Source organism: Ascaphus truei, chromosome 1, assembly GCF_040206685.1.
Source record: "Ascaphus truei isolate aAscTru1 chromosome 1, aAscTru1.hap1, whole genome shotgun sequence".
Taxonomy (NCBI): Eukaryota; Metazoa; Chordata; class Amphibia; order Anura; family Ascaphidae; genus Ascaphus; species Ascaphus truei.
In genome coordinates this window covers 366,241,717-366,249,270 of record NC_134483.1, presented here as the reverse complement: position 1 = coordinate 366,249,270, position 7,554 = coordinate 366,241,717, and the positions used below count along the sequence as shown (strand labels likewise).

The 7,554-nt window shown below is 40.5% G+C and overlaps 1 long non-coding RNA gene across 1 annotated transcript; it reads right to left on the bottom strand.

Annotated features, from left to right (window-relative positions):
- Positions 1 to 1,654: 1,654 nt before the first annotated feature.
- LOC142500238 (uncharacterized) lies at positions 1,655 to 6,652 on the bottom strand. Its single transcript, XR_012802870.1, has 2 exons — positions 2,907 to 6,652; positions 1,655 to 2,507 (listed from the first exon to the last, which is right to left on the bottom strand). It is a non-coding gene; the product is annotated as an uncharacterized LOC142500238 (long non-coding RNA).
- Positions 6,653 to 7,554: the final 902 nt, after the last annotated feature.

Sequence of the window (7,554 nt, the reverse complement as noted above, 5' to 3'; positions counted from 1 at the left end):
TGCATTAAGATGTAATTTGCAGCAAACCAAACTGTGATCACTTCTTGTGTGAAAACGGTTATGGATTTTTTTTGTGTTTATTTACTTATATATGATACATAATAATTATTACATTATTCTATTTTCTGTCTGCCTGTGTCTCTTTTTGACTCTGGATGTGTCTGTCTCTCTCTGCCTTGCTGTGTCTCTCTCTCTGCCCCTATGTGTTTCTCTCTGTGCCTCCTCACTCCCACCCTCCCTTCCCTTGTCGATCCCAATGCAAAATGGTGGGGCAAGTGAAGGAGGGTATGGCTTACCAAAGTGCGAGAGATAATAAAAGAAATGCCGCAAGAACCCTTTTTCTTAGAGTCTCATACCGAGCCCAAATCGAATATAAAGTTTTGCCTTATATTAGGTCCAGGCCTAGACCTGCAGGGCCGTGCTATGGTTTGGAGATCAGGGAGCCTTGGTTCCTTCCCCTCCCAGAAATCACTTATTCCTATTTACAATCCAAGCAAACATTGGAGGCATTCAAAACATATTATAATCAGATGATTAAGGATTGCATGTGGTGGAGTCACACAGAAAAAGGATAATTAAAAATGCTAGATCTACTGTAGTTCATATGAAAAAGCCTTGATTAATGAGGTTCTTACATTCACTGCTGCTGAAAAAAAAAACAATTGAGAAAACAGTTTATGGTGCAGGTGAGAGACAGGAAACTATGGACAAAAAGCTATAGACAACTAAAAGTAGATATGTTTTTCATTTTATTTCATTATATATTTTAGGTTTATTACTCTTTTTGTTCCTCTCTTTATGTTTGATGCTGCAGTGAAGCGTCATTGGAATACTACTTCTCAGGCTTAAGACATACAGTATAATGACAATAAAATGAATACTAAAAAAAAATATATATATAAATAAACAAAAACAATAGTAACGCTATAAATTGCACTATGTGTATAGAAAATAATGGCTATGTACTGGTTATACTCAATAGTAGAGCGTAAACAAATTACACAGTGTACTTGTAACAAATGGGGAAACCAATTTCTTTAACAGCCTATAACCAAACCCATAGCAACAACATAAACAATATACTTAATAGATATTTAATAAGTAAATATTCAAACCAATCGATGAAAATGTAAAAGGTAAAGTCCAATGCCAGAGGATGATAGTGAATCCGGATCGGAGAAAACTGCAGCTTCAGAAATGATACCTAAAAGAAAAAAAGAAACAGAAGCGCAAGCTCCATAGCATAATACTGTATGAGTTAATTTGAATGTTACAAAAACAAAAAAGGCTCTTTTGTACATGCACTCACAAGAGGTCTTGAATAAAACAGCGTTGTGCGATAAATCTCAGTTGTAGTAACGTCACCATAAAGATAAACAACAGTCCCAGTCGCCAGTTGAGTAAGAATCCCCAATAAGATGGGTATTAAATCTGGAGGCGATGAACACATTACCAAAGTCCTGGTGGGTTTGCGAGCAGACCGTGATGACGTCAGTACGTGTAAGGTAACAACCTGATGCGTTTCGTCACGTGCTGTCACTTTGTTAAGGTCCCTTCAATCGAGGGTCTCTACTGCTCAGATGTGTGCTCCAAATTATGTAACTTAGAGTCTGGGTGCGCACCCTGGATCCCAATAATGACACAGAGTCACGTATTAGTTTCCTCAGACAAGTAGTCAAGACAAGACTGCCGAGTTTTTGTATTACAATCTATTTATATCAAAGTAGGCTAACACTAGCCAATCATTCAATGCCACACCTATTATGCGGCAAAGCTTATCCAATTATTACATTAGTTAGTAGAAAAAAGGCACGATGGGGGCGGGGGTCTTGTCGGCTGATGCAAGTTTCACAGAAATGCCGTGTGTCCTTGCTTTCTGAAGTTATGTTTCGTTTTCTCTGTAATCAGTCGGCTTTAGGTCACTTTGCTACTTCCTTATTGCGTGGGCGAGAGTCTGTGCCAGCGGAATTCCACAGTCACCTCGGATAGAAAACAGTATTAGTAAAAAAGCACAGCAAACAGATATAAATGGAGACGAGTGGTTTCTATAAAGCATAGAGATATGATCTCCATATTTTATCCTTCACAGTCCCCCCTAGAAACCACGAGACAAACATAATCTTATAAAAGTATTAAAAACCTAAACCAAAAAGGATATACTTTCCCTATGACTAATCTTAACCTTAGAAAAACTACCTGAAGGTGTTGGTCGGCTGTTCATGAGCTTCTCTCATCCCCGACAACTGCTTGCTCGCTAAACTCGAAGACCTACAGAACATACACAAGGAGTCCCTTCCCTACCGACAAACAGAGTAGGGTCTGGGAACTTGATTGGTCACCCCTGTCACTCCAGAGTACTATAGTGGACTGGTCTTATGTTCTCTCGTTTTTGTAATGGCATATTTTCATAACATTGGCACATTGCTCTTGTTCTCAAGGTTTTTGGCTTAGCTGAACCGCTCAATATCAATTGGAACTTCAGAAGAAAAAATGTATTTTAAACTACACTGGCGACACACTTTATTCGAGCTCGGCTAGTCCCACGAATTCGGGTATACCCGGGTGTATTGAGGTTTGTGACTGTTTTCTGCCAGAGTGCATTGAGGTATTTTCCAGGCAGGGATTGAAGCATTTTATTCCCGCTGGCTGCAATACTGCACAGTATATATATATAAACTGCATTACAATTCATGAATTTATGCCATCTGGTAGACACGCGAAGCATTGCAGCCTATTAAATCCTAATCATTATCATTTAACAGATCAGCTGCCCATCAGCCAGGCATGAACCCAGGCTGGGAAGGCAAACGCAACGGGGCTTGTCAGAGGTGAGGAGCGGCGCATTCCAGGTATCTGCCAGGTACATACTGGGTATTTGCTCGAATAAAGTGTGTCGGTGCAGTAACATTCATTCCAACTTTCATACAGACAATAGACAATATCAGGCACCTAAGATGGATGCTGACTCAAAATGGTTGCTTAGATCCCAGTGCTGTTATGTCAGACCCCCCCTTACGTCATATTCTCACTTTGTCACTTCCTCCTTTTTATTCTTAAAACATAGCTTTTGAGAATAAAGTTCATGATGATAGTCCAGGGATAACTCAGAGGACAAGGGTGCGTGCCCTTCACTGTCATAGTCTCGTAAGGCGCTGCGGCCAATATGTCTTTTGATGAATTGAATAACTGTGGTCGGCATCTTCTTTCTTCACGGTACTGCTGTTTTCTGGCATCTGTAAAGAGTGGCATCAGATTGGAGGAGGGGGTCGCACACCTGTGGATCATACCTTTGCAACACGGGACACCCACATATATGACAACAAGTAACACTCCCAAACACATCAAAACATTCAAAAAAAATTGCTCCAAGTGATCTAAGCCATTCAGCTAACCCCAAGGGTGATAATCTGTCACTTCCCTTTGTAAACCTCTTTTGAATCTCTTGTATTTAATCTAGTTCATGCTGCACATTGCTACACTGATCTGGAATAAAAACACAACATTGTCTTTAATCAAACACATACCCCTCCTTTTTAAGCTAAAACATAGTCTAAAGCAATTCTGTTTTGTAAGGCCATAAGCCTAATCTGAACCTGTTCTTGGATTTTCAGAATCATCACAACATTCTATTACTGAGAATTGAGGGGGTTTGGTATCTGTGGAAGCGAATGCATGATCCTCACCCCTGCACGCATTGTATACATCAATCACTCAGAATATCAGAACAGACGATATCTGCGATGGTCAACATGGCTGACTTATGATCCTTTCCTTGTGGCTGACACACGCCCCTGGGTGACCCCCTCCTTTCGGTGGAGGTGCAACACACTTCTGGATCAAAGTTTTTATGCACATGACACATACATAGAGAGTGAAGAGTACTGCCAAAACACATACAAGAGCTTTCACAAGCCACGCTTCCAGGAAACCAATCCTCCCATCAAGGCTCAATTCTACATACACCTTAAATTTCTAACTTAACACACTCTAAAGAATAAAAATATTGAGTCTCTGCAAAAATGAAAAGTTCTGATAAAATCTGGCCTTAGCCTGGTGTCTTATTTTCCTCGTTGGTTAACGGTTAGAGTTTTGACTCGGCAAGACGTTAACTTGATGCGGCTGTGCTTTAGGTGACTCTGGTCTTTGGTGGAGCTGGAATGAGCTTTACTGTACTTTGGGTCCAGGAAAATGACTCTGCCGCTTTGATTTTGCTGTATTGGTGGTTACTTTAGGCCTTTTCACCTGAGATGAAAAGCATGCTTGCGCAGGAAATATGTGACTATTAATCCCATCTCGAGTAGGTGCACTTTCAACGTTGCCTAGAGAGACTCAAAAAATGTATTAGTTGCATACAACTTATTGTTTTATTATCAATAATATGGTCCTTAATTCGTTCCTTTGGATTGCTGATAGTCATAAGTCATCCCATATGTGTCTCATAGGGAGATAATTTATACCTAGGACTAAATTCTTGTATCAATGTGTTTACTCCTGTCTTAGCATCCACATATAGAGAGGTATTCCCTATTAATGTTCCTCAAATTAAAACTAAGTAGCCAATGTGAACCTGACTTTGATACAATCTAAGTTCCTGAAACTTTAGGGCCTCATCTTGCCTAACCACTTGTTTCCATAATTAATTCTATCCTGTCTGCAGGCCATATCCCTAAGACCTGGGAAACTACCAGAGTTTGTCCCAATCTTCAAAAGTGGGGACAAAAAACACTGTCTCAAACTACAGGCCAATATCCCTTTTCCCAATACTATCCACTGTTATGGAAAAATATTCCCTCCCAATTTAAGCAATTATTTTACCCCTACAAATTTCCCTAGCCAATCCCTATCTGGCTTTAACCCCAAACACTCCACTGTAACTATTCTGTTAAAAAAAATTGAAATGCCTTCTACATAATGCATACCTTATTCACTTATGTAACTGCTTTTGCAACTATGTATCCCCTGTATTTAACCCTATACACAAGACACACCCACAAATGAGAGGTGACTCCCAAATTCACCCCTTTCTGGCAAACCCATTCTAGATTACACAGCAATTTTTACAATAACCACTGCTTACGGACACCTTTGGAAAAAATAAATGGTTAATTCGTTATAACATACATCACATTCAGTTAATAGACAAATGATTTTGTATAAGACTTCACACTAATTTCTTGCTTTATATAATCTCTTTGCACAGTGCTGAGCACACGGTCAGCTTTATCATTTTAAAGACACTCTGCATATTCATCTGACTAAAGAAAAAATAATTCTATAAGACTTGTTTCCGGGCAAGGAGCCATCTTGTTTCTGGGCGTTTCGCCAATTGACCCTGAAAAGATAAGATAAAGGTACACCACGGCTTCTTCCTGAAAAATAATAATTATTGGATTGGAACTTTCGCTTAGAGTTTAAATACATGGAGCTTTATCCAGAGCCCTAAGAACTACATTTTTTATGACCTTTCAAAAATTAACCAACAGGCTTTTATATAGCTGAGGTTCATATAACTTCTTAACACACAAATAACGCCACACGCTCATGCTATTTCCCTACACTCAGTTTTTTTTAATGCTTTCTGTTTTAACTTTTATAGTTTCACTGACTTCATTCACTACAAATTTATGCTATCTTGTTGCAATTCTGTCCTTTCTCAAGCTACACAAACCTATTTCTCTCCATTAATCAACACCCACAAGTCTAACCCTCACTAATTCTTCCTTCATCTCACCTCAGGACTTTTCTGACTATTTTGAGGATATGGCGGGGGAGGGTCAACTTTAGGGGTAGAAGGTGTAGTTTTGTCACTTTCGGGTACTTTCATATAACAGTAACTTTTCTTATCTTTTCCTCCACATTCTAATTCAGTGAAACCTTCCTTTTGAAGCTCAATAGCCACACTCAAAAATTTCTCAGCATTCTCCCACAATCCTCCATCTTTCAACATTCCTTTACATGCCTGGATTCTATCTTTCAACATTTTTGGTTGCAACCTTCCCGTAGAGGGTAAATCCAATACTTTAAACAACAATTTACATTTCTTGGTATACTTCTTTCCCTCCCGTTCTGTCACAAGAGTTACGGAATCCCGTGCACCAGAAAGCAAATCCTTCTTTAAAAACTGCGAGAACATTGTCTATTTTAAAAACAACCTCGGACATGTGCGCCAATTACCGGCGGTACCTGGACTCTTGAGCTTCAGCGATAAATTGACCTAGACGGGGAGGCGCGCAGACACTCCCCGGACCGTCACCTGTATGGACGATCCTCCTATTATCTAACAATAGATATCCTTACACACTCGTCCCCTTATTACTTATAATGTCGTTATTCCGTAACCCTTATGACATATGAACATAAACCACACATCTGGCAGGCACAAGACCTTACCAACTATATAAATCCTTGGCGGGAACCACCGGACTCTATGGTCTTGAATAGATTAACAATACTTAGCCCATCAACCAAGTGTCGCCAACCTGAACAGACTGACAGGAGTTCGGTAAAAATATATTCTGAATATATCTTACCTTGTCCTTAGAGGTTGATCAGACCCCCAGATCAGTCCGGACAGGGGACGTCCTCCTTGGATGGAGATGGGTTCAGGATTGTTCCGATGTCCCTTCACAAGGATCCTGCCGACTACGCCAACTGTTAGGGTCCCTTCAATCGAGGGTCTCTACTGCTCAGATGTGTGCTCCAAATTATGTAACTTAGAGTCTGGGTGCGCACCCTGGATCCCAATAATGACACAGAGTCACGTATTAGTTTCCTCAGACAAGTAATCAAGACAAGACTGCCGAGTTTTTGTATTACAATCTATTTATATCAAAGTAGGCTAACACTAGCCAATCATTCAATGTCACACCTATTATGCGGCAAAGCTTATCCAATTATTACATTAGTTAGTAGAAAAAAGGCACGATGGGGGCGGGGGTCTTGTCGGCTGATGCAAGTTTCACAGAAATGCCGTGTGTCCTTGCTTTCTGAAGTTATGTTTCGTTTTCTCTGTAATCAGTCGGCTTTAGGTCACTTTGCTACTTCCTTATTGCGTGGGCGAGAGTCTGTGCCAGCGGAATTCCACAGTCACCTCGGATAGAAAACAGTATTAGTAAAAAAGCACAGCAAACAGATATAAATGGAGACGAGTGGTTTCTATAAAGCATAGAGATATGATCTCCATATTTTATCCTTCACAACTTCCTCAGAGGTTGTCATGGCATGTGACAAAACACGTCAAGACGTTACGTTACACATACTGACGTCATCACGGTCCGCTCACAAACCCAAGAGGAGATCTTTGCACACCAAACAACTGCAGCCACCTGGCGATTCCAGGATACTCTCTCTGTAATAGGAAGCAAGGCACCCCCTCCAACCCGGCACAAGCAGTGCGTGGTGTGGAAGAGCAAAAACGAGAACACACAGAGGCTCCCTGCGGTTGTTTCTAAAGTATTCCTTATTGACCAGGACTTTGGTAATGTGTGCATCGGCTCCAGATTTAACACCTATCTGATTGGGGATTCTTACTAAACTGGCGACTGGGACTGTTGT